Below are 27438 nucleotides of genomic sequence, written 5' to 3' on the forward strand. Positions count from 1 at the left end.
ACTTTGGATTGAAGGCTCCTCATCCCAACCCTCACTGTAGAGAAATGGTTTAAATGTAAGTAATTCAGGAATCTGATCCAAATTAACTCTTGTATCATGTTGCAGAAAAATTCACAACATTGAAGAAATGTTATAAAATTTATACTTTTTTTTTTTTTTTTTTTTCTGATAGAGGGTTACACTCTGTCGCCCATGCTGGAGTGCAGTGGTGTGATCTCAGCTCATTGCAGCCTAGACTTAGACTCCAGAAAGCCTCTTGCCTCAGTCTCCCAAGTAGCAAGGACTACTACACACATGGGCCAACACACATAACTCATTTTTTAATTTTAATTTTTTTTTTTTGTAGAGACAGGGTCTCACTATGTTGTCCAGTCCAGACTGCCACAAACTCGTGAGTTCAAGCAATCCTCCAACCTCAGCCTCCCAAAGTGCTGGGATTATAGGCCATTGCTCCTGGCTTATTTTTAAATTAAATTTTATTTTATTTTATTTTTGAGATAGAGCCTTGCTCTGTCGCCCAGGCTGGAGTGCAGTGGTGCCATCTCAGCTCACTGCAAGCTCTGCCTCCTGGGTTCACGCCATTCTCCTGCCTCAGCCTCCCAGTAGCTGGGACTACAGGCGCCTGCCACCACGCCTAGCTAATTTTTGTACTTTAAGTAGAGACAAGGTTTCACCATGTTGACCAGGCTGGTCTTGAACTCGTGACCTCAGGTGATCTGCCTGCCTCAGCCTCCCAAAGTGTTGGGATTACAGGCGTGAGCCACCGCGCCAAGGCTATTTTTAATTTTTTTAGTCATGGGTTAGCTAGATCACTCAGGCTGTTCTAAAACTCCTGGACCCAAAAGATCCTTCCCGCCTCAGCCTCCCTCTCGGGTAGCTGGGACCACAGGTACTTGCCAACTCGCCCAGCCTTTTATTATCAGTGCCTAATGCTTAAGGAGGATGTGGGCTACTTTTTACTTTCAGATAAAAAACATTGAGGTGAGATAATTGTTAATTTTTTTTACACAAAGTTTCATAACTTGAATAGTTTCTCGCTTAAAGTGTTTAATTAAAATTTTTTTTCATTTTGTAGTCTCTTGGATCTTGGAGTTGATTGAAGTGTATTTTTAATAGCCAAATAGATTCACTTTTATATGGTTTAAAAATTGTTGGGTATATAAGGGGCATTTGAAACATCAGATTTTTGTATTTGCTGTGATTTTCCTACTGGCCGGTGTGCCAGGTACCGGATATCCTCCCGAACTGCAGGCAGGCCCGTCTCTTTCCTGTGAGAGTCACAACCGCCTCTTGGCGGAAGCGGAAACCCTTTCCTCCATCACGTTTCGCCCCTTGCAGGCCGGAAGCAGGCCTGCTCGCCTGGGAGCATGTTTGGTCGAATCTGGGTTGGGCGGCTTGGTCGCAGTGTGCCTGTGCTAGACTCGCGGCGCATTCATCGCGGCGCCCACAGCCACTCCAGTTCTCTGGTTGTTCTCGCGCGCCAGGAGCCGTGGGCCAGGCCATCAGGCCATACAAGTGCTGCTAAAGCGGCCTCGCCTTAGGCTGCATCATCTCGGGGATGTTTCACTTGTGTCTTCTCCCAGTTTCAGCCCCAGCCCCTCGAACCCACCGGGTCTCCACATCGCACTCTGATCAATATCCCACAGGTGAGGAATATGAAATACTCTCTAAAGTGGAGGCTGGTAAGTCGTTCTTTTCAAACTTTAACAAGAAACTACAGATCTTTTTAAAAGATTCTGATTCAGCAGGTCATTGGGGAAGGCCTGATGCTCTGCATTTCTGACTCGGTCCTCAGTGTAGTCCATGCTGCTGGTCCACGGACCGCAGTTAGAGTGCTGAGATAACAATAGACCTGGTTAGGCAGGCAGGCGGGGAACTGATCCCATGGAGCCTGGTGGGCCATATTGAGGACTTTTACTGGATTTCGAGCAGAGAAGCGATGTGTGGGTTGTGTTTTAAGAAGCTACAGAACAAGTTCTGCCGAGGTGGAAGCAAAGACAGGTTACCCGCTCTTCCTCTTTTGCCTCCCTGTCTGTTGCCTTGTCGCGGGTGAGCTATGACTATCTGGGCCGGTGGTGCGCCGGGTGTAAAAGAATTTACCAAGACAGTTGTAGGTAAAGGAAGGCAGGTTTATTAGATATAAGTGTGAAAATTCGTTGCGAGGAGGCAACAGGCAGGCCAGCAGAAGAGAAGTTGAATGCAGGAAAACAGGCTTGCTGAGGATTTTATAGACTGGAACTTGGGCTGATCGATAACGCCAAGGCAGCAGGGAGCTAATTTGCATTTTTTCTGGCGGCTGTGGTGTTTGATAAATTGAGGCTTTTGATAAGCAGGAAGTTTGTGAGTTACGTATATGAGCAGGAGGGCCCTATGTCCTGGGCCATAAAGAAAGCAGGCCTATAGCTTATCTTCCTCTTTTTGTTTATATGTCCTGGACCATGAAGGAAGGCAGATTTGTAGCTTATTTACTTTATCTCTTTGCTTTCTGCTGCTGTCGCCAGCCTGATTTTTTTTCTCCCTTAATTAGGACTCTGTGCCTGATTGCTTTTCTCTGCCTTCCTTACTTGCAACTCCCAAGGTCATGTGTCCCTGAGAGCGGCGGAGGTTGTTGCCTCCTAACTCAGCCCCAAAATACACAAAAAAAGGGACTGGACGGGGCTAAGGCTTCAGAAAAGCGTGGGCCTTGAGTAAGATGTTGCAGCTGGTCCAGCACCCTCGTGCCCCATTGCCCAGGCCTTGGCAGTCCAGAATTGAGTAACACATACCTAGATAACCCTCCACTGGTAAACCTGGAGGAAGATCCATCCTGTAGGAGATGAGAGCCTGGGAAAAGGACATCACTATGGAGGGACCTGAAGTTGTAGTGGAGGTCAGTGGATGGGGTATTGGAAGTGGCTTGGGGAGACCGGGAGATGAGTTTAAAGACCTCAGGTGCCGGTGGGTAAAGTTCTGACAAAGGAACCAGTAAGAAATAGGAGTCAGGTGATGAAACTGATCAGGACTGGGGAGAAAAAACAAGGACCCAACCTAGCGATCTAGATTAAACAATTATTCTGGGCAGGCAGGGGCAAGAAAGAGATAATGATCTGGAAAAAGAAATCGCCGGTGTAGGAGGGATACCAGCTGAGAAGAGTTGGTCCAAGGCTCTTAGTCTACACTTCACATCCTGGGGGGTGCACCTGGTGGGCAACTAGGAGAGAAGGAGGACCTGATGTCCAGTAAGGGAATCAGAATGTGAATGCAGTATTGCTGTGGGGAAGGAACCCAGGCCAGCTGGAGCCACCTAAGTGAAAACAAGGGTCAGTGCCTAGGGATGGAAGGATCTGAATGGAAACTCACTTAAGGCCAGGTGGGGTGACCTGAGTAGCAAACAGGTAAAAGCTGGGAAGGAGGACCTGATTTGGATGAGGCCGCTCACTGTGATGTCTATGAAGCTATCATTCCAGCTGCTGCCCACCTGGGAGCAGTTGGTCAGTACAGTCAGCTGCGTGTCCCATCTTGTGTATGAGGGCAGTAGTGAGGGCTGCCCTTCATGCCTGCCTTGATCACTGGCGGGAGACAGAGGACGTGGAAGTATGGGCTCTTTGGGGGGATGGTGCCTATGAGGAAGGTCTGATCCCAAATCTAGAGAATGGGAGTGTGGGCTGTATCATGGATTGTCAGGCCAGGGGTCTGGAGGGTATCATGTCCTAAATGCAGATGTTTTCTGGGCTGGTAGCAGGGAGCTGAGACCCAGCCTGGTGAGGCTCCAGATGAATCAATAACACTGGCTCAGGAGAGCTGGTGTGGGATCTGTTAGACCGAGGGGTCTGACTTCCTTACCTCCCACTCTACCTCTGTAGAAGTGTCTGTCTCTAGCATCATGTCAAAGCAACTGATGGCTTCCCTACCCCAGGCATCGCTGAGCTAAATTGGGTGGCAGGAAGGTGATCACCACCCAAGTACTCTTTTTTTTTTTTTTTTTTTTTAGACGGAGTCTTGCTCAGTTGCCCAGGCTGGAGTGCAGTGGCTCCATCTTGGCTCACTGCAAGCTCTGCCTCCCGGGTTCACGCCATTTCTCCTGCCTCAGCCTCCCAAGTAGCTGGGATCACAGGCACCCGCCACCACACCTGGCTAATTTTTTTGTATTTTTAGTAGAGACGGGGTTTCACGGTGTTAGCCAGGATGGTCTTGATCTCCTGACCTCGTGATCCACCTGCCTCGGCCTCTCAAAGTGCTGGGATTACAGGCGTGAGCCACCTCACCTGGCCCACCCAAGTACTATCTTATCCCTTGTCTCCTTTTCATCCCAGTCTGTGCCCACTGATCCCTTGGTTACTGGTCCCATTATCCACTCCAGCTCTTGGTACCTCTCTCCTGGGTACAGCTGAACCACCTGGGAGGAGCAGGCTAAGGAATTCTGGTGCCCCTCCTGCAGCAAGGCTATCAGTGGCCACAAGAGGATCGGGGGGTGGGCTGGAGTAAGTCCTACCCAGAGCAGGAGGGAGCCCCACGCAGTTCTCCCTCAGCTGTTAACTTCCCGGAGACCCACCTCACAGTCGAGAGCACCAACAGGCACTCCTCCCTCCACTCCCCTTACTGGGTCACCAGTTTCTTTCCACCCCAGGCATTGTTCACTATCCCCAATTATTTCAATTCCCACGACTCACAGGAAGAAATAGGCATATTGTACTGAGATTTTTCTTTTTTTTTTTTTTTGAGACGGAGTCTCGCTCTGTCGCCCAGCCCAGGCTGGAGTGCAGTGGCGCGATCTCGGCTCACTGCAAGCTCTGCCTCCCGGGTTCACGCCATTCTCCTGCCTCAGCCTCCCGAGTAGCTGGGACTACAGGTGCCCACAACCGCACCCGGCTAATTTTTTGTATTTTTAGTAGAGACGGGGTTTCACCGTGTTAGCCAGGATGGTCTCGATCTCCTGACCTTGTGACCCGCCCGCCTCGGCCTCCCAAAGTGCTGGGATTACAGGCATGAGCCACCGCGCCCGGCGTACTGAGATTTTTCTAAATGACATAAAAATATGTATTCATGAAACAGTCTTTTCAAGATAAGGATCCCATCCCTACTGCTTCCTCTCTCTCAGCCACCCCGATGGAATCTTGCAGTTTGTACTGTTCTGTCAGGCTCCTTTCACTCAGCATAATTGAGCTTCATCCGATAGTTTTTTGTTTTGTTTTGTTTTGTTTTGTTTTGTTTTTTTTATTTTTTATTTTTTATTTATTTTTTTTTTTGAGACGGAGTCTCGCTCTGTCGCCCAGGCTGGAGTGCAGTGGCCGGATCTCAGCTCACTGCAAGCTCCGCCTCCCGGGTTCACGCCATTCTCCTGCCTCAGCCTCCCAAGTAGCTGGGACTACAGGCGCCCGCCACCTCGCCCGGCTAGTTTTTTGTACTTTTTAGTAGAGACGGGGTTTCACCGTATTAACCAGGATGGTCTCGATCTCCTGACCTCGTGATCCGCCCGTCTCGGCCTCCCAAAGTGCTGGGATTACAGGCTTGAGCCACCGCGCCCGGCCCGTTTTGTTTTGTTTTTGAGACAGAGTCTTGCTCTGTTGCCCAAGCTGGAGTGCAGTGGCGCAATCTCAGCTCACTGCAAGCTCCACCTCCCGGGTTCACACCATTCTCCTGCCTCAGCCTCCCGAGTGGCTGGGACTATAGGCGCCCGCCACTATGCCCAGCTCATTTTTTTTTTTTGTATTTTTAGTAAAGATGGGGTCTCACCATGTTAGCCAGGATGGTCTCTATCTCCTGACCTTGTGATCTACCCGCCTCGGCCTTCCAGAGTGCTGAGATTACAGGTGTGAGTCACCGCACCCGGCCATCCAATAATTCTTTATTGTACATGAATAATATTCCATTTTCCAGAGTAAGCAAGATTTATTTCTCCAGCTATTGATGGATATTTGGGTTAATTTCAGTTTTTGGCTATTAAGAATTAAACATGAATATTCACATACCAGTGTTTGTAAGAACGTATCATATTTCTTTGTTTGAGACAGAGTCTCGCTCTGTCACCAGGCTGGAGTGCAGTAGTGTGATCTTGGCTCACTGCAACCTCTGCCTCTCGGGTTCACGCCATTCTCCTGCCTCAGCCTCCCGAGTAGCTGGGACTACAGGTGCACGCCACCACGCTCAGCTAATTTTTGTATTTTTAGTAGAGACGGAGTTTCACCATGTTGGCCAGGCTAGTCTTGATCTCTTGACCTTGTGATCCGCCCACCTCGGCCTCCTCAAGTGCTGGGATTACAGTTATGAGCCACCGTGCCAAGCTGATATTTCTTTAGAAGATTTTATTTTATTCTGCCTAGGAGTAAAATGGCAGGGTGTTGTGCCAGGTGTATGTTTAACTTCTTAGGAAACTTCCAAACTGTTTTCCAAGTGGCTGTTCCATTTTGTATTCCCACCAACATGATATGAGTTCCAGTTGCTTTGCATTGTCACCAACATTTGATACAGCCAATCTTACTAACTTCAGACGCCCAAATATGTGTAGTGGTATTAGAATTGTGGCTTAAATTTATATTTACTTAATGAATAATGATGTTGAATGATACTTCATGTTCTTATTTGTCACTGAAAAATATCCTATGGTCAAGTATTAATGACATTGATTGTTTTCAGATTAGTTTTTGAGAGTTCTTTATATATTCTGGATATAATTCCTGCATCAGATTATGGTTTGTAAGTACTTTCTCCCATCTGTGGCTATTCTTTAAAAATCCTTAGCAGTCTGTAGGCTGGGCGCGGTGGCTTACGCCTGTAATCCCAGCACTTTGGGAGGCCGAGGTGGGTGGATCACCTGAGGTCAGGAGTTCGAGACCAGCCTGACCAACATGGATAAACCCCATCTCTACTAAAAATACAGAATTAGCCGGGCATGGTGGCACATGCCTATAATCCCAGCTACTCAGGAGCCTGAGGTAGGAGAATCGCTTGAAGCTGGAAGGTGGAGGTTGCAGTGAGCTGAGATCGCGCCATTGCACTCCAGCCTGGGCAACAGGAGCAAAACTCCATTAAAAAAAAAAATCCTTAGCAGTCTCATGCCTATAGTCCCAGTGTAGCAGGATGAGCCACAGACAAAACTCCTCAGACACTGAGTTAAAGTAGGACGGGGTTTATTCGGCTGGGGGCATCGGCAAGACTCCTGTCTCAAGAGCCGAGCTCTCTGGGTGATCAATTCCTGTTCCTTTTTAGGGCTCACAACTCAAAGAGGGTATGTGTGAGAGGGTTGTGATTGATTGAGCAAGCAGGGGGTACGTGACTGGGGGCTGCATGCACCGGTAATTAGATGGGAACAAAACAGGATAGGGATTTTCACAGTGCTTTTCTATACAATGTGTGTAATCTATAGATAACATAACCGATATGTCAGGGGTTGATGTTGACCAGGCCCAGGGTGTGGTGCCGGGCTGTCTGCTTGTGGATTTTATTCCTGCCTTTTAATTTTTACTTTTTCTTTCTTTGGAGGCAGAAATTGGGCATAAGACAATATGAAGGGTGGTCTCCTCCCTTACCAGTACTTTGTGAGGCCAAGGCAGGCATATCACTTGAGGTCAGGAGTTTGAGACCAGCCTGGCCAACGTTGTGAAACCCCATCTCTACTAAAAATACAAAAATTAACCAGGCGTGATGGTGTGCTCATAGTCCCAGCTACTTGGGATGCTGTGGCAGGAGAATCACTTGAACCTGGGAGGTGGAGGTTGCAGTGAGCCGAGATCGTGCCACTGTACTCCAGCCTGGGTGACAGAGAGACTGTCTCCAAAAGAAAAAAAAAAAATTCCTTAGCAGTATCCTTCACAAAGCAGATTTTTATTTTAATGAAGTTTAATTTCTCAATTTTTAATGGATTCTGCATCTTTGTCATATGTATGCAATTGTAATGTAACCCAAGGTCAAATGTCACCCACATTTTCTTTACATTTTACAGTTTAGATTATACATTCAGTTTTGTGATCCATTTTGAGTTAATGTTTGTATATAGTGCAGGATATAGATCTATAGTCTTTATTTTTTTGCATATGCATATTCTATTTTTTAGCATTATTGAAAAGAGAATTTTTGACTGAATTGTTCACTTTGATGAAAAAACTACTGGACCACATATGTGTAGAAATGTAACTGGAACATTTATTCTGTTCCATGGATATATTTGTCTACTTGCCAAAGACATTGTCTTAATTAGGATTGCTAAATTTTCTTTGTTTTTTTTTTTTTTCAGAAGTGTTTGGCTATTTGTTTGGTTATTTCAGGTATTTTTTTTTTTTTTGAGATGGAGTTTCACTCTTGTTGTCCAGGCGGAGTGCAGTGGCGCGATCTTGGCTCACCGCAACCTCCGCCTCCCGGGTTCAAGCGATTCTCCTGCCTCAGCATCCCAAGTAGCTGGGATTACAGGCATGCGCCACCACACCTGGCTAATTTTTTGTTTTTAGTAGAGATGGGGTTTCTCCATGTTGGTCAGACTGGTCTCGAACTCCCGACCTCAGGTGATCCTCCCGCCTCGGCCTCCCAAAGTGTTGGGATTACAGGCATGAGCCACCATGCCTGGCCTTCATCATAATTTTATAACTTCATAATACGTTGTTAGTTTTCTTTTTCTTTTTTAAAAGGTTCAATGATTTTTTTTAAAGCAATAAAAAATGTAAAAAACCCTTTGTGTTTCCTGAAGTGGTTATCATTCCTGGTGTTCTTTCTTTCTGGATTTCCATTTGGCTTCATTTTTCTTTGCCCCCATGAAGTTTAGTGACGTGTCTTGTGGAGCAAGTATGCTGATTAGAAAGTCTTTCACTATGGCTGAATTAATAATTTCTTTTCCCTTCATTTGGAAAGATATTTTTTTGCTGGATATAGGATTCTCAGTTGACACACTTGTTCTTTTATTACTTTAAGGATGTTCTGTGGTCTCCTGATCTGCATTATTGCTGGTAATAAGTATGTAATGAATCTTATCTTTGGTTCACTGTAGTTAATGTGTGTTTTTCCTGTTGCCTTAAAGATATTTTAGTTGTTCCTGCTGTGAAGTAATTTACTGATGATGTGCCTTGGTGTAGATTTATATACATTTATGTTCATGGTTTGCTGAACTTTTTTGATCTCTGGGTTTATAATTTGCATCCAGTTTGGAAAATGCGAAGCCAATATTTGTGGAAATATTTTTTGTCATGTTCTTTCCTCTGCCAGAAAGTCTTGTTATTAGCAGATTATGTCACTTGTAATTTTCCCACTGCACAACTCACTTATGTTCTGTTCACCTTTTTTTTTTTTTTTTCCTGGATGCTTCATTTGGGATGGTTTCTACTGCTAGGTCACATGGTTCACTCATCTCTGCAGTATCTGATCTGCTGTTTATTCCACTCAGTGTAATTTGTTATCCCGAATGTTGTTTTCATGCCTAGTAGCTTGAATCATGTCTTTTTTTTCTTTCATTTTTAAATTGTTTGGAGGTAAAATATACTAACAGAGAATTCGCCATTTCAGTCATTTTAAAAATGTGCCATTCAGTAGTAGTAAATACATTTACAATGTGGTGTAACCAACGCAGCTATTGATCTCTAGCATTCTCTCATAACTCTAAACAGAAATTCAGTACTCATTGAACAAATCCCCAGTCTCCCTTTCCCCCCAGCTCCCAATAATGTCTATCCTACTTTCTCTATGAATTTGACTATTCTAGGCACCTCATAAAACTGGCAGCATACACTGTTTGTCCTTGTGCTGGGCATGGTGGTTCATGACTGTAATCCCAGCACTATGGGAGGCTGAGGTGGGTAGATCATGAGGTCAGGAGTTCAAGACCAGCCTGACCAACATGGTGAAACCCCGTCTTTACTAAAAATACAAAAATTAGCCGGATATGGTGGTGTGCACGTGTAATCTCAGCTACTCGGGAGGTTGAGGCAGGAGACTTGCTTGAACCTGGGAGGCGGAGGGTACAGTGAGCCAAGATCACACCACTGCACTCCAGCCTGGATGACGGAGTGAGACTCTGTCTCAAAACAAAACAAAAAATTTGTCCTTGTGTGTCTGGCTTATTTCACTTAGCATAATGTTTTCCAGGTTCATTCGTGTTGTATCATGTATGAGGAATTCATTGCTTTTTCTGTCTGAATGATACTTCATTGTATGGATAAACCACACTTTGTTTATCTACTTTGAACACTTGAGTTCTTTTTTTGTAAAGATTTAAAAAATATATTTAAAAAAAATAGTTTGAGGGTAACTGAACTCAATCATTGGCTGGAAGAGTTGTTTCTACAATAGTACAATAGTATTTTGGCTACTGTGAATTAAGATGGCTGTGAAATTGGTGTACATGTGTCTGTGTGAGACCCTGCTTCTTTTGAAAGTATGCCTAGAAGTGGAATTGCTGGTGTAAAGAGTAATTGATGTTTCCCTTTTCTAGTAATAGCCATAGTGTTATGTTTGTTTGTTTGTTTGTTTGTTTGAGACGGAGTTTCGTTCTTGCTGCCCAGGTTGGAGTGCAATGGCGTGATCTTGGCTCACTGCAACCTCTGCCTCTCAGGTTCAAGCAATTCTCCTGCCTCATCTTCCCAAGTAGCTGGGATTACAGGCGCCCGCCATCACACTTGGCTGATTTTTGTGTTTGTGTGTTTTTAGTAGAAACGGGGTTTCGCCATGTCAACCAGGCTGGTCTCAAACTCCTAACCTCAGGTGATCCGCCTGCCTCGGCCTCCCAAAGTGCTGGGATTACAGGTGTGAGCTACCGCACCTGGCCTAGCCATAGCGTTTTACACAGTGGCTGCAAGGTTTCACATTCTCCTCAGCACCACACGATAGGGGTTCCCATTTCTCCACATCCTCATCCATACTTGTTATATTCTTTTTTATTTTCTTAAGAGATGGGGTCCCACTATATCCTCCTGCCTCAGCCTCCTGTAGTGTTAGGACTACAGGCATGAGCCACCGTGCCTGGCCACACCCTTAAAACAAAAACAAAAACCAAAACCTAATAGCCACTTTAATGAGTGTGAAGTGGGATTTCATTGTGGGTTTTATTTGCATTCCCTTGATGATCAGTGATAATGAGCATCTTTTCATGTGCCTACTGGTCATTGACCTATTGTCTTTGAACAAATTTGTTTTCATTTCCTTTGCTCATTTTGAATTGGGTCATTTGATATATATATATATATATATATATATATTTTTTTTTTAGACAGAGTTTCACTCTTGTTGCTTGGCTAGAGTTCAGTGGTGTGATCTTGGCTCATTGCAACCTTTCCCTCCCAGGTTCAAGCAATTCTCCTGCCTCAGCCTCCCAGGTAGCTGGGATTACAGGTGGCCACCACCACACCCAGCTAATTTTTGTATTTTTAGTAGACACGGGGTTTCTCCATGATGGTCAGGCTGGTCTCGAACTCCTGACCTTAGGTGATCCTCCTGCCTCAGCCTCCCAAAGTGTTGGGATTACAGGTGTGAGCCACCATGCCCAGCCTGATTTTGTTTTGTTGTGGAACTGTAGGAGTTCATATATTCTGGGTACTAATCTCTTACGAGATATGTGATAGGAACATATGTTCTCTCATTCTGTAGGTTGTGTTTTTATTCTGTTGAGAGCATCCTTTGGTGCACAGAAGTTTTCAATTTTGATATAGTCCAGTTTATGTATTTCGGTTGCTGGTGCTTCAGGCAACCAAAGCACATATCTGAGAAATCCAGTATCATGAAATTTCCCCCAATATTTTTTTCTAAGTCTTTTTTTTTTTTTTTTTTTTTTGAGACAGAGTCTCGCTCTGCCACCCAAGTTGGAGTGCAGTGGCGCGATCTCGGCTCACTGCAAGCTCCGCCTCCCAGGTTCATGCCATTCTTCTGTCTCAGCCTCCCAAGTAGCTGGGACTACAGGCACCCACCACCACACCTGGCTAAATTTTTTTGTATTTTTAGTAAAGACGGGGTTTCACTGTGTTAGCCAGAATGGTATTGATCTCCTGACCTTGTGATCCGCCCGCCTCGGCCTCCCAAAGTGCCGGGATTACAGGCATGAGCCACCATGCCTGACAATTGTTTTCTAAGTCTTTTATACTTTTAGCTTTTAAGTTTAGGTCTGGATTAAATTTAATATTTGTAAAAGATGTAAAGTGATGGTCCACCTTTATTCTTTTGCAGGTAGACACCCAGTTTTTCCAACACGAGTGTTTGAAAGATTGTCCTTTTTCTATCAAATTACCTTGGCACTGGTGTCAAAAATCATTTGATCATATATGTGAGCACTTATTTCTTATTTCTAGACTTTCTATTCTGTTCCATTAGCCTGTGTGTACTTATGCCAGTACCATATGCCTTTTTTTTTTTTTTCTCATTGTAACCTTGAATTCCTAGGCACAAGCATTCTTCCTGCCTCAGACTTCCAAGTAGCTAGGACTACAGGCATGCACCATTGTGTCTAGCTAATTAGAAGAAAAAATTATGTGGAGATGGGGACTTGCTATATTGCCCAGGCTGGTCTTGAATTCCTTGCCTTGAGCAATCCTGTCACTCTGGCCTCCCAGAGTGTTGGGATTACGGGCGTGAATCACTGCACCTGGCCTCATGGTCTCTTGATTACTGTAGTTTTCTAGGAATTTTTGTAATCAGGAAGTATGAGTCCTCCAACTTTGTTCTTTTTCAAGGTTGTTTGGATATTACATGTCCCTAGACATTTCAAATGAATTTTAGAATGGGTCTTTGTATTTCTATATAAAAGGCTGTTTGGATTTTGAGAGGGACTGCCTTGACTCTGCAGATTGATTTGGTTAGTATTCTCATCTTGACAATAGTAAGTCTTGGAATTCATAAACATGTGATGTCTTTCCATTTATTTATGTCCTTTCAAATTTGTTTCAGCAACATTTTGTTGTTTTCAGTGTACAGGTTATTGGCCTCTGAAATTTATTTTAAGTATTTTACTGCTTTTGATACCTTTTAAATTTTTATTGTTAGCTCTTTTTCAGATTGTTCATTGTTAATTCATAGAAGTGCAACTGATGTTTGTGTGTTGATTTTGAATTCTGTGACGTTGCTGAATTTATTTTTGTGTTCTAGTATTTTATTTTTGCCCTGTGGGGTCTTGAGGGTTTTCTCTATATAGGATCATATAATATGTAAATACAAATAATTTCATACTTCCTTTCCAAATTGGATGTCTTTGGCTTGTTTTTCTTAATTTATTTCCCTTGCAACTCCCAATACTATATTGAATAGAAGTGGTAAAAGTGGGAATTCTTGTCTTTTTCATGATATTAGGGGTAAAGCTTTCAGTTTTTCACCATTGACCAGGTTACCTGTAGGGTTTTCATATATGCCTTTATCCTCTTAGGGAAGTTTCCTTACATTCCTGGTTTATTGAGTGTATTTTATTTAAAATCAAGAAAGTATTCAATTTTGTCAAATTATCTTTTTGCACCAATTGAGATGATAAATGCTTTTTTTCTTGGTTTCATAAATGGTGCATTACTACATTGCTACATGTTGAAACATCTTTGCCTTGCAGGAACACAGCTTCCATTTACAATCCTTTTCATAATCCTGCTGAATTCAGTTTGCTGGTATGTTGTTAATGATTTATGCTTCAATATTCATAACGGATATTGGTCTGTAGCTTCTTACAATGTCTTTGGCACTGCTTTCCTTTTTTTACTTTCTTTTTTTTTTTTTTTTTTGAGACAGTATTGCTCTGTCGCCCAAGCTGGAGTGCTATGGCGTGATCTTGGCTCACAGCAACCTCCAGCCTCCCAAGTTCAAGCAGCTCTCCTGCCGCAGCCTCCCGAGTAGCTGGGACTACAGGAGCGTGCCACTACACCCTGCTAATTTCTGTAGTTTTAGTACAGATGGGGTTTCACTGTGTTGGTCAGGCTGGTCTCGGACTCCCGACCCTGTGATCCACCTGCCTCAGCCTCCCAAAGTGCTGGGATTACAGGCATGAGCCACCACGCCTGGCCCATCTTTGGCACTTTCATATCAAAGTGAGGCTGGCCACATGAATGAAATGAATAGAAAATGTTCCCTCTTTTTCAATTTTATCTTTTCCAAACACTAAGTTTTTGGATTCTCTGTTGTTTTTCTGTTCTCTATTTCATTTATCTCTGCTCTAATCTTTATTACTTACCTCTGTACTACCCTTTAAAAAAAAAGAAGATGAAGTCTTGCTGTGTTGCCCAGGCTAACGTGCAGTGGCTATTCACAGATGCAGTCATGGCGCACTACAGCCTGGAACTCTTGGGCTCAAGTGATCTTCCTGCTTCAGCCTTCTGGGTAGCTGGGTCTATAGGCATATACCACCGTACCCAGCTTTTCCACTATCTTTAAAAAAAAAAAAGCTTACTCTTCTTTTTCTAGTCCTGTAAGTTATACAGTTAGATTATTTATTGGAGATCTTTATTCATTTTCAGTGAAGGCATTCTCACTATAAAATTTTCTCTTGGCACTGCCATTGCTGCATCTCAAAATTTCGGTGTGTTTGTTTTCATTGGTCTCCAGGTATTTTCTATTTTCTCTTGTGATTTCTTATTTGACCCATTGGTTGTTGAAGAGTGAATTGTTTACTTTCTGCATATTTGTGAATTTGCCTTCGAATATTGACTTCTGGTTTTATTTTAGTGTGTTAGGAAAAAGATACCTTTTATGATTTCAGGTTTTTAAATCGTATGAAGATTTGTGTCTTAATTATGGTCTGTGCTGGAGCATGTTCTGTGTGCACTTCAGCAGAATGTGTATTCTGCTGTTATTATGTAGAGTAGTTGTTTCATTGTGTTGTTCAAGTTCTTTATTTTCTTATGGATCTTATGTCTGGTTCTATTCGTTTTTGAAATTGGAGTAGGAAGTCTCAAACTCTTACTGTAGAACTGACATTTCCTTTTCTTTCTTTTTTTTTAGACAGAGTCTTGCTCTGTCACCAGGCTGGAGTGTAGTGGCGTGATCTTGGCTCACTGCAACCTCTGCCTCCTGGGTTCAAGTGATTCTCATGCCTCAGCCTCCCGAGTAGCTGGGATTACAGGCATGCACCACCACACCCAGCTAATTTTTGTATTTTTAGTAGAGACAGGGTTTCACCATGTTGGCCAGGCTGGTCTGGAACTCCCGACCTCAGGTGATCCGCCTGCCTCGACCTCCCAAAGTGCTGGGATTACAGGCGTGAGCCACTGTACCTGGCCTTCCTTTTCAATTTTTAAAATGTTTGCTTCATCTGTTTTGGGACTCTGTTACTTAGTGCAATTATATTTATAACTTATATATTCTGTATGACTTGAGCCTTTTATAAAGTGTTCTTCTTTGTGTCTTTTTAACAGTTTTTGACTTAGTCTATTTTGTATGACACTTGTATAGCCACCCCTGCTCTCTTTAGCTTACTATTTGCATGGAATATCCTTTTCTTTCATTCTCTTTCAACTGACTTGGGTATTGAGATCTACAATGAATGTGCTGTAGACAGGATACAATTTGATCATATTTTAAAAATTCATTCTCCCTACCTCTGTCTTTTTGTTTGGCAAGTTTATTCCATTTCCATTTAATGTAATTACTGATAACGAAGGCATTATGTCTGCCATTGTACTATTTGTGTTCTGTATGACTGATAGCTTTGTTTCTCATAAAAATATGAGGAATTCCTTATGTTTTCAAAATCAATGTCTAGTTTCTTGGCTTTTGATTGGAAACTTTAATTTATTAACACTTAAAGTCTTAATGGAGGGAGCATATCCACACTCTGCAGAGGGGACAGGAGGGCAAGTTGAATGAGCCACCTTGCCGGGCTAATTTTTGTATTTTTAGTAGAGACGGGGTTTCACCATATTGGACAGGCTGGTCTCGGACTCCGGACCTCAGGTGATCCATCTGCATCGGCCTCCCAAAGTGCTGGGATTACAGGCGTGAGCCACCGCACTCAGCTTCTGGGGACCCGTTTCGACCGTCTGGCACCCATGGTTGGGAATATGTTTAACCTCCTGAATTGGGGTTTTCCTGCTGAACTGCGTCTGAAAAACTGCTTCTCTGAGCTAGCTCGTGGTTTTGCTTTTCCTCTCTATTGATTCCTTTATAGAACATTGCTGCCATATAAGTCCAGCTTTTCCATGAATTTAACAGTTTTATCCTGTTGTCGATGTGTTTTTATTTTCTTGAAAATAAGCAGATTGGGCCGGACGCGGTGGCTCACGCCTGTAATCCCAGCACTTTGGGAGGTCGAGGCACGCAGATCACGAGGTCAGGAGATTGAGACCATCCTGGCTAACAAGGTGAAACCCCGTCTTTACTACAAATACAAAAGATTAGGCGGACGCCTATAGTCCCAGCTACTCGGGAGGCTGAGGCTGGAGAATGGTGTGAACCCGGGGGGCGGAGCTTGCAGTGAGCCACTGCACTCCAGCCTGGGTGACAGAGCAAGACTCTGTCTCAAAAAAAAAAAAAAAAAAAGAAAAAGCAGATTGAGATCAGGTGGGAGAAGGGCTTGGCCATATCGCCAGCAGCCTCATGCCAAATTCCTGATCCCTGGAGGACATCAGACACCCCTCCTCCTGCTCTGAGGCCAGGAGGTGGCGCCACTGGACAGTGAGTCTGGGATTCCTAGCACACACTTATGATTGCCCGTCCAGCAGAAAGAATCAGGAAGGGCCACTGAGTACAATCAATCAGGAAATTCTGCTTAAGAGCAAATTTCTCCCTAGGAGGGGTCGGGTCACTGCACTGGGAGGAAGCCCGTCTGCCAAGGGCTGTGTCTGGAACCTTTTCATCCGGCTCCACTCAGGGCCATTGGGTACAATCAATCAGGAAATTCTGCTTAAGAGCAAATTTCTCCCCAGGAGGGGTCGGGTCACTGCACTGGGAGGAAGCCGCCTGCCAAGGGCTGTGTTCATCCGCCTGCACTCAGCAGAGAGATCGCCTCTTCTGTTATTCAGTCTCCAGGGGGCAGGACCTGCAGCCCTATCCAATCATGGCCACGGGGTAGGGTCCTGAGAACTGTGGATCAGGCGCTGCCGGGAGGTGGGTGCGCGACGTCTTCGCCCCTCTAAACGCGGCTCCTACTCTGTAGCTAACAGACACCCACAGACGTGTCTGTAGCATCCTCTGTAACACTGGGACCCGTACTGCCAGCAGGAGCCGTAGGGAGGACCCTGGGACACCTGGAAGCCAGGAAATGGTGAGTGTGCGGGGCTGAGGGTCCCGAGACTAGGATGAGACTGGTTGGAACCGGCAGGAATAGGCTGTGGCGGGACCTGGGCCTCTTCGTGGGTGACTCCGGGATCTGGGACCCATGTCCCCCTGGCGCACCTCGGCCCTGGTTCCTCTCAGGCCGCAGGATGGGGCTGCGACGGCAGCCGGGACCCCGGGCCGTCCCGTCCGGTCCGGTCCCTTCACAATGGTCTGCGGCCCCGGCCCCGGCCCCGGCGCCCTCTCTGGTCAGCTCCGTGCCCGCTACCCCGCGTCTCCCCAGATTGTACGGGGGCCACGGGAGGGTCATGGGGGGAATCCTGCCTCGAGTATGGGTTCGTGTGAGAGGAGCGGTAGGCTGTGGGGTCCCCAGTTCCCCCTTTCTCACCTGGGGCTTTGAATTTTATCTGAGTTTCCCAAATATACGCAAAGCAGGGTCTCAAATCCGCGCCTGTGGTCCCTAGGCTGCCTTCTAAGGCTGGCAGCAAATTTGGGATTTCCTGATCCCTCTCTGCATTTCATAACACGGATTTCCTTTATTCAGTTCACAACAATATCCCTTCTTCGTCCTCCAGGCTATGTTTCAAACACAGGCAGTATTTTAATTGTCATGTTTTAGAGGGCAGATACAGCTCTTTTAAAAATATTTGCTTCGGGCACGGTGGATCACGCCTGTAATCCCAGCACTTTGGGTGGCCGAGGCGGGCGGACCGTAAGGTCAGGAGATTGAGACTATCCCGGCTAACACGGTGAAACCCCATCTCTACTAAAAATACAAAAATTTAGCCTGGCGTGGCGGCCTGTAGTCCCAGTTACTGGGGAGGCTGAGGCAGGAGAATGCAAGCTCCGCCTCCCGGGTTCACGCCAGTGAGCCGAGATCAAGCTACTGCACTCCAGCCTGGGCAACAGAGCGAGATTCCCGTCTCAAAAAAAAAAAAAAAAAAAAAAAAATTTGCTTTGTGTTTGTGAACATTTGAGAGAAAAACCTCCTGACACTCCACCGTGAACAATCTTTGTGTCTCTTTTTATCTGCCCTAGACACAGACACCTTCCCAGAATGTCTTGGGTTGAGATTCCTCTTTGGAAACTTTACAGTGGTGTGACCTCAGCCCACCCTCTGCCTTTTCCTGATCCTGGATTTCAGGACTACCTGGGGCTGGCCCAAGATGCCCACAGCTGCCAAGTCTCTTGGGGAAGTCTAGTGGATATCATCCCCTAGGTCACTCCTCCCAAAGAGCCTGCGGTGTGGGGGTGAGGCCTCCCCAGGGAGCAGCTGGATGCCCTGGGGTGGGAGCAGTCTCCTATATCATTATTGCAGAAAACTAATCCCTTGGGACAGGCCTTTTCTTCCCCTGCCATTCCTTGGGGACACATGGCTAGTCAGCCAATCAAATTCTGGTATGGAGATCAAACAAATTACTTCCGTCCTATAATCCTAGCACTTTGGGAGGCCGAGGTGGGCGGATCACCTGAGGTCAGGAGTTCGAGACAAGCCTGGCCAACATGGTGAAACCCCAACTCTACTAAAAATTCAAAAATTAGCTGGGCATGGTGGTATATACCCTTGTAATCTCAGCTACTCGTGAGGCTGAGGCAGGAGAATTGCTAGAACCCGGGAGGTGGAGGTTGCAGTGAGCCGAGATCGCGCCACTGCACTCCAGCCTGGGTGACAGGGTAAGAGTCCGTCTCAAAAAAAAAAAAAAAGATTTCTGTCCTCTGGATTCTCTGTCTAGTGAAAGGAGAAAACCACCCTCATTGAGGTGTTGCAAGAACCTGAAAAGCACAGTTTAGTGTCTTCTGGGAGGGTGGCCACTGAGCACTTCAGGGAGCAGCGTGGAGGTGGGGGGATGTCCTAGGTGATAGGATGATGTGACCTGACACTTGAGTCCGACACTTGAGTGTTCCAGGTCAGCACTGCCCCTCCCTGGGTTTAGCACCTTGAAAAAATTGGTTTATTCATTTCAGCTTCAGTTTGTTTGTTTGTTTTGTTTTTTTGAGACGGAGTTTTGCTGTTGTTGCCCAGGCTGGAGTGCAATGGTGCGATCCCGGCTCACCGCAACCTCTGCCTCCTGGGTTCAAGCGATTCGCCTGCCTCAGTCTCCCAGGTAGCTGGGATGACAGGTGCCTGCCACCACGCCTGGCTAATTTTGTATGTTTAGTAGAGATGGGTTTCACCATGTTGGTCAGGCTGGTCTCGAACTCCCGACCTCAGTGATCTGCCCTCCTTGGCCTCCAAAAGTGCTGGGATTACAGGCGTGCGCCACCGTGCCTGGCCATCAGGTTCAATTTTTTAATAACTGTAAAATGCACTGTATCATTAGAGATTGATGGAGAAGATAAAGTATTTCAAAACATGCCAGAAGAAGGTAGGTTTCAGGGAAAAAAAAGTCTTATATTCCCTTATAAAAATTCTTATTTTTCTTCCCAGAGCCTGTGTAGTAAGTTTCTCAGCTCCTTTTTCTATTGGGTGATTTCAAATGGAATTCTAGGCCTTAGCACGAAAATACTACCAGGGAAAAGAAATAGGGAAAAAACCTCTCTTCCATTTTGGTTACAGAAAAAATGAGTTGCCTTCAGAAGAAAGTGTGGTGGATTATACTGGTGAATTACAAAGATGTTCCATAACCTCAGTTCTTCTCCTTTGTGGGTTGAAGAATTTGTGACTGTGGATAAGTGTGTTTCCTGTTACGTGAACTTGGCAGATGAATGCTAAATCCTGTGGGACAGCATTTAGCAACACCTAAAGTACTCAATTATGATTTTTTGTGTACTAAATGATTATTATGGAAACAGTAATTCTGTGTCGAAAGAACACACTCAGAACTCCAAAGGGTTTTTCTGTTCTTTCAATAACAACCATCAACACAGAAGACTTTTGTGACCACAAGTGTGAGTTTTCTCCCTACCAAAAGGCAAGCAGTGTATCCTGCGGTGGACAGCAACTGGGTCTCTTCCAATTCAGTTTTTTTTTTTTTTTTTTGAGACGGAGTCTCGCTCTGTCTCCCAGGCGGGAGTGCAGTGGCACGATCTCAGCTCACTGCAAGCTCCGCCTCCCGGGTTTACGCCATTCTCCTGCCTCAACCTCCCGAGCAGCTGGGACTACAGGTGCACGCCACCACGCCGGCTAATTTTTTGTATTTTTAGTAGAGACGGGGTTTCACCATGTTAGCCAGGATGGTCTCGAACTCCTGACCTCGTGGTCCGCCCACCTCGGCCTCCCAAAGTGCTGGGATTACAGACGTGAGCCACCACGCCTGGCCCCAATTTAGTTTTGACATTATCTACCCTTGAGATAGTTTCAGAGCCCACAGATTGATGGCTCAGTCCCCACATCCCTCCCTCCCTGCCCGCCACTCCCTACCGTTCAGGTATCAGTGGTAAGTCTGGGCCAATTATAACCCACAGATTTCAAGTTGGAGTTCCTGTGCCGTCGTTGGGTTTAACTTGCTATTGTGGCTCGCAGAACTCATGGAAACACTTACTCATCTTCACAGTCATCTTTCATTTCATTTATTTATTTATTTATTTCTCGTAGAGTTGGGAGTCTCACTATGTTGCCCAGTGATCTTCCCATCTTGGTCTCCCAAAGTGCTGGGATTACAGGTGTGAGCCACCATACCTAACTCTCAGGTTTCTTTCTTTTTTCTTTTTTTGAGACAGAGTCTTGCACTCTGTGGCCCATGCTGGAGTGCAGTGGTGCAATCTCAGCTTGCTGCAACCTCCACTGCCCAGGTTCGAGCTATTCTCCTGCCTCGGCCTCCCGAGTAGCGGGGATTATAGGTGCACACCACCACGCCTGGCTAATTTTTGTATTTTTAGTAGAGACGGGGTTTCACCATGTTGGCCAGGCTGGTCACGAGCTCCTGACCTCAAGTGATCCACCCGCCTTGGCCCCCCAAAATGCTGGGATTACAGGTGTGAGCCACTGTGCCCAGCCAAGGATAGTTTAAAGGATACAAATAAACATCCAGGTGAAGAGACATATAGGGTGAGGTCTAGAAGGGTCTTGAGCACAGGAGCTTCTGTCTCTGGGGTTGGGATGTGCCACCCTCACAGCTGATGGATAAGTTCTTGTTTACCTTCCTATAAGCCTGCACGTGTTGAGCTGTCCAGGAGCTTTCCGAATCCTGTCCTCTGGGGCCTTATTTTGAGACCTCCTTGGATAGGCATGATTCACAACTATGTAGAAATTGGCTGGACAAAAAAGGTAGAATCTAATGCTGATAGACCGAATGGAGAAATCCACCAAGCCCTGTCTGTTCAGATTTTTTTTGGCTTCTCTATGTAGCATTCCTTCCTCCAGGGTATGGGACAGGACCCCTTCTGAAATGAGTGTCTGATGACCACAATCAGAAAAGCTGGGAAGATTAGACTCCTTCCTTGGGCAGGTGAAGGACAGCAGGAGAAGGTCAGTGAGAGAGAGTCTGTCTGCTGAGCCCTGCCTCTGAAGCCTAAAGTGCCACAGCAGTATAACAGGGCTGTGAGAATTATAAGCCAGGAGAAATGGATGAAAACCAATGTATATGTATCATAATATAGTAATGAAATGACATTTGTTGCCAGAGGAGGATGCTTTTCCTGCTGAGCTATAAAATATGGCTTAGTTTCCCTCCCTCCTATAAACATTGAATTTGAGTGATTCTGCTGGATTCATCACATATGGGTATTTTCCTTTAAATATCCATGGAAAGCTTATAAAGAGAAGTAGGTAGCCTTGACCGGGGAGCAGAGACCTGGGGCCGGTGGCTCTGTTAAGGCCAATCTGGACCCTGCAAAGGGAGGTAATTGCAAGTCATGTCATTGAGTTGGTTCTTTTAGGGAGCCTCCCCTGGAGGTGTCCCAGCTTGACCCCTTTATACTGAGAGAAGCTACAGAGCCCTGGAAAGCTGGGGATCCACAGGCAGAGGGGTTGGGGTGATGCCCTGTCTGAAGTTGTATTTGTTATTGTTGTGGGGGTGTTGCTAGACATTCTTGAGTAAAATCTAGATTTAACTAAGAAGTGACTTCATTCTAAAGGAGTACTGCAAAAGGGGGATAGCTCCAAGCATCAGATCTGCAAGCGTCTGTAAGGTTAGGGAGAAGAGGGTTTGTGTTTCAAAGGGAGGAGCAAACAAGATTACAAAGAAGGTGGGACGGGAGGGCAGGATGGAAGATGAAAAATCAGATCCTACATCAGAGGCTTTTACCCTGAAATCAGTCTGGTTTTTTTGTTTTTTTGTTTTTTTGAGACGGAGTCTGGCTCTGTCGCCCGGGCTGGAGTGCAGTGGCATGATCTCCACTCACTGCAACCTCCGCCTCCCGGCTTCAAGTGATTCTCATGCCTCAGCCTCCCGAGTAGCTGGGATTACAGGCACGTGTACCACATGCCTGGCTAATTTTTATATTTTTAGTAGAGACGGGGTTTCACCATTTTGGCCAGGCTGGTCTTGAACTCCTGACCTCAAGGGATCTGCTTGCATTGGCCTCCTAAAGTGCTGAGATTACAGGCATGAGCCACCGTGCCCGGCCTGTTCTGAGTTATTAATGAAGGCAGAACAGTTCAGCAGGTCATTTATGAGGCAAAGAATGAGAATTTGGAGAGTCTTTATTTGGCCTTTTTATAGGTTAAAAAGAGAGGAGGGGAGAGGGGACATATTCGAAGTAATAGGAAGGTTGCTTCTCTGCATTTGGCAGCTTAACACAAAGACTTAGGTGGTGGGGGGTTGAGGTGATTTCTTCAATTAGAGCTATTCACCAGGACTGTAGAACTTAGATAAAATTCAACATTATTAGCAGTTTGGTTCGCATTCATTGAGTTGGTGGAATCAGAGCATACATTGCATAAATTGAGAAAGTCTGTCAGGGCTAACCTAGGGAAAGACTCCTTTCATCCTGCCTGATAGAGAAAGGGTTTATGAATATGATAGTTATTAGGGTCTCTGATAAAAAAATGTCTTCTTTGTTCCTAGTTCCTGGCATAGAGGTCTTAAAATTGTTGGATTTTCCTGAGTGATAGAAGCGTGTCTTGTTATTCCAAACAAGCTCCTTTCAGACCACACCTTAACTGATGCTGATGAGGTCCTCAGAGTGGGGCCACGAGATAACTTGAGGGTGGACACTGGTGACCAGAAAGAACACCACATGACGAGAACGTTGGGACTTTAAATGTCATCTTTGGACCTCAGGAAAAAGAGTTTGGAGATTGAGTTATATAAAAATTTTTTGGCCGGGCACAGTGGCTCACACCTATAATCCCAGCACTTTGGGAGGCCGAGGCGGGCGGATCACCTGAGGTTGGAAGTTCGAGACCAGGTTGACCAACATGGAGAAACCCCGTCTCTACTAAAAATACAAACTTAGCTGGGTGTGGTAGTGCATGCCTGTAATCCCAGCTACTTGGGAGGCTGAGGCAGGAGAATCGCTTGAACCCGTGAGGTGGAGGTTGCAGTGAGCCGAGATTGCACCATTGCACTCTAGCCTGGGCAGCAAGAGCAAAACTCTCTCAAAAAAAATTTTTTTTCTGACAACATTGGGACAGCTTCCAGGCTGGTGAACACGCTGATATGTTGGGTGAGTGGTGACCCAGCAGGGGAAGCATTACCCATCTCTCCCCTTTTCTTGCTGTATACCTCTCCTCCACCTGGCTGTTCTTGTGGGGTTTTTTTGTTTTTTTTTTGTTTTGTTTTTTCCCCTGAGACAGGGTCTTGCTCTGTCACCCAGGCTGGAGTGCAGTGGTGCAGTCATAGCTCACTGCAGCCCCAAACTCCTGGGCTCATGTAGCTGCAAATTTTATTTTATTTTATTTTTTCGTAGCAATAGGGGCTCTCTATGTTGCCCAGGCTGGTCTCGAACCCCTGGCCTCGAGTGATCCTCCTGCCTTCATCTCCCAACATGTTGGGATTACAGGTGTTTAAGTTACTATACTTGGCTGCCATCTTATATAGCAAATTGAAAACCTTAACTAAGTTGTTTTGCTGAGTTCTACAAGTAGTTCTAGAAAATTATGGATCCTGGCCGGGCACAGTGGCTCACTCCTGTAATCCCAGCACTTTGGGAGGCCAAGGCGGGTGGATCACTTGAAGTCGGGAGTTCGAGACCAGCCCAGCCAATATGGTGAAACCCCATCTCTACTGAAAGTACAAAAATTAGCCAGGCATGGTGGTGCATGCCTGTAACCCCAGCTACTGGGGAGGCTGAGGCAGGAGAATCACTTGAACCTAGGAGGTGGAGGTTGCAGTGAGCCGAGATCACACCACTGCACTCCAGCCTGGGCAACATAGTGAGACTACATCTCAAAAAAAAAAAATTACTGAGGATGAAGTTGTTGGATTTATACACAGTTGGCTACAAGGTTGGTTCCCGGGGCTTGCAGATAGCATTTGTAGTTGGAGCTGGGTTGTGGGACAAGCTCTTAACTTGGGGATCTCTACTCACACTGGGTGGTATCAGAGTTGAATTATTGGACACCCAGTTGTTGGAGAATTGGTTGGTGTTTAGTAAAAGGCACATATTTGTTGTCTGAAGTGGCCTTGGGGAAAAAGACAGCCCAGGTCAGAATTTTCAACTGATTCTGAGTGGGTGTTTGTGATTCTTTATAGGCTTACCAAGTATTTTTCCGGAAGCACTGTTTACCTCCTTTGAGTTTTCAGTTACTTACTATCACCATTAATATTGTGCGGAAAAGGGTTTGTGTGTATGTGGCGGGGGATGTGCCTCCGTCTGTCTCACATGCTGTCTGAGGCTGTGGATCACCCGATTTGCTCACGTGCTCCACTGCTTATAGGACTTGAGTTCTCTCGAGTTTGATTGTTTTTCATTTATTTCATTGCAGAGAGTCAGTGATGATCATATTTTTAAAAAATCTTATAATATCACTCTTGTTTTTGTCCCTAAGTGGTAATGCTTCATGCTTTTTTTCTTCTTTTTTTTTTGAGACGGAGTCTTGCTCTGTTGCCCAGGCTGGAGTGCGGTGGTGCAATGTCGGCTCACTGAAAGCTCTGCCTCCCAGGTTCAGGCCATTCTCCTGCCTCAGCCTCCTGAGTAGCTGGGACTACAGGTGCCCACCACCATGCCCGGCTAATTTTTTGTATTTTTTAGTAGAGATGTGGTTTGACGGTGTTAGCCAGGATGGTCTCGATCTCCTGACCTCAGGTGATCTGCCTGTCTCGGCCTCCCAAAGTGCTGGGATTACAGGCGTGAGCCACTGCACCTGGCCCATACTTTTTTTTTTTTTTTTTGTAGAAAAAGTCAGTGATGATCATGTTTATTTTTCCCATTGGTCTGACATCTTGGCATAATGAAATATCCCATAAAACGTACAACATAAACATCTACAGCCAAATCCACTAAATCCCCACCAGGGCAGGGCTACAATTTTTTTTTTTTTTTTGAGACGGTCTCACTCTGTTGCCCAGACTGGAGTGCAGTGGCGCAATCTTGTCTCACCGCAATCTCTGCCTCCCATGCTCAAGTGATTCTCCTGCCTCAGCCTCCCGAGTAGCTGGGATTATAGGCATGTGCCACCATGCCCATCTAATTTTTGTATTTTTTTTTTTTTTTGTAGACACGGGGTTTCACCATGTTGGCCAGGCTGGTCTTGAACTCCTGATCCACCTGCCTTGGCCTCCCAAAGTGCTGGGATTACAGGTGTGAGCCACCATGTCTAGCCCAGGGCTACATTTTATAGCTAGTCTCCAGCAAGACACTGAAAGATCAAACTAGAACACATATAACACTTGAGAAAGACAAAAGTAAAACATTTTCAGAAGGCAAATGGTTTTATGACTTCAAAGTAGGAAGAATTTTCTTATGTAAGAAAATTAAGTAGGTCTAAAGGAGGGGACTGTTATAACAGATAATTATAATTCTAGATCAATTCAAATTTACTAGGAAATGCTAATAATGTGTGTGGAACAACAGTCTGGCCACTCATGCATGTGTGTTAATATCTTGTAAGTATTTATCTTCTTGGGATTTTATATCTTTTCACTGATTAGTATTAGTGTTGAGCATTTGTTCTATGTAGTGTTTCATCTTCTGGGAAATAATTTTTAGTCATTTTTTCGTGTTTGATTCATTTGTATATTTATTGCTTTATTTTAGCATACTCTGCACACTAATCCTTTTTATTTTATGTTAATTTTTTTTTTGAGATGGAGTTTTGCTCTTGTTGCCCAGGCTGGAGTCCAATGGCGTGATCTCAGCTCATGGCAACTGCCGCCTCCTGGCTTCAAGCAATTCTCCTGCCTCAGCCTCCTGAGTAGCCGGGATTACAGGCGCCCGCCACCATGCCCAGCTAATTTTTGTACTTTTTAGTAGAGACAGGGTTTTAGCATGTTGGTTAGGCTGGTCTCAAACTCCTTGACCTCAGGTGATCCACCCGCCTTGGCCTCCCAAAGTGCTGGGATTACAGGCGTGAGTCACAGTGCCCAGCCAGGTTTATCTTTTTACTCCATTATACAGGGACTCTTATTAATTTTTTGAGATGGATCTCTCTCTGTCACCAGGCTGGAGTGCAGTAGTGTGATCTCAGCTCATGCAACCTCCGCCTCATGGGTTCAAGTGATTCTTCTGCCTCAGCCTCCTGAGTAGCTGGGACTACAGGCGCACACCACCATACCCAGCTAATTTTTGTAGTTTTAGTAGAGACAGGGTTTCACCATGTTGGCCAGGAAGGTCTCGATCTCTTGACCTTGTGATCCGCCTACCTTGGCCTCCCAAAGTGCTGGGATTATAGGTGTGAGCTGCTGTGCTCTGCCAACTCTTCTTAATTTTAATTATGTTGAATTTGTCAGTTCTCTTCTTTGTACTTACTTTCTTACATAAGAAAATTCTTCCTTTGCCCCTGTGGCTTTGCAGGGTTTAGCCCCATAGCTGCTATCATGGGCTAGCATTGAGTGCCTGTGGCTTTTCCAGGTGCAGGGTCCCAACTGTTGGTAGATCTACCATTCTGGGGTCTGGAAGATGGTCCTCTTCTCAAAGTTCCACTAGGTACTACCCCAGCAGGGACTCTGGGGGCTCCAACCCCACGCTTCTCCCCCATACTGCCCTGGTACAGGTTCTCCATGAGGACTCTGCCCCTGCAGCAGGCTTCTGCCTGGACATCCAGGCTTTTCCATACATCCTCTGAAATCTAGGTGGAGGCACCCAAGCCTCAACCTTTGCATTCTGCACACCTGCAGGCTTACCACCACATGGAAGCCGCCAAGGCTTATGGCTTGCACTCTCTGATACAGTGGCCCAAGCTGTATCTGGGGGCCTTTGAGCCAAGGCTGGATCTGGAGCAGCTGGGATTTAGGGTAGTGTTGTCATGAAGCCATGCAGGGCAGT

The 27438-nt window shown here is 45.6% G+C and overlaps 3 long non-coding RNA genes across 3 annotated transcripts in view; 2 read left to right on the forward strand and 1 right to left on the reverse strand.

The window, feature by feature from the left end:
• The first annotated feature begins 1329 nt into the window (after positions 1–1329).
• Positions 1330–27438, forward strand: part of LOC100425173 (uncharacterized) — a 43274-nt gene continuing 17165 nt past the window's right edge. Inside the window, exon 1 of the long non-coding RNA XR_001441262.3 lies at positions 1330–1646. This is a non-coding gene — a long non-coding RNA (uncharacterized LOC100425173). The remainder of the gene's footprint in view (positions 1647–27438) is intronic.
• LOC144336751 (uncharacterized) lies at positions 2109–18081 on the reverse strand. The gene is made up of 2 exons (XR_013409075.1): positions 18018–18081; positions 2109–3874 (listed from the first exon to the last, which is right to left on the reverse strand). It is a non-coding gene; the product is annotated as an uncharacterized LOC144336751 (long non-coding RNA).
• LOC144336726 (uncharacterized) lies at positions 16320–26365 on the forward strand. Its single transcript, XR_013409050.1, has 4 exons — positions 16320–17779; positions 20355–20791; positions 23567–24015; positions 25756–26365. It is a non-coding gene; the product is annotated as an uncharacterized LOC144336726 (long non-coding RNA).

The sequence above is a fragment of the Macaca mulatta genome, chromosome 19 (assembly GCF_049350105.2).
Source record: "Macaca mulatta isolate MMU2019108-1 chromosome 19, T2T-MMU8v2.0, whole genome shotgun sequence".
In the NCBI taxonomy this organism is placed as follows: Eukaryota; Metazoa; Chordata; class Mammalia; order Primates; family Cercopithecidae; genus Macaca; species Macaca mulatta.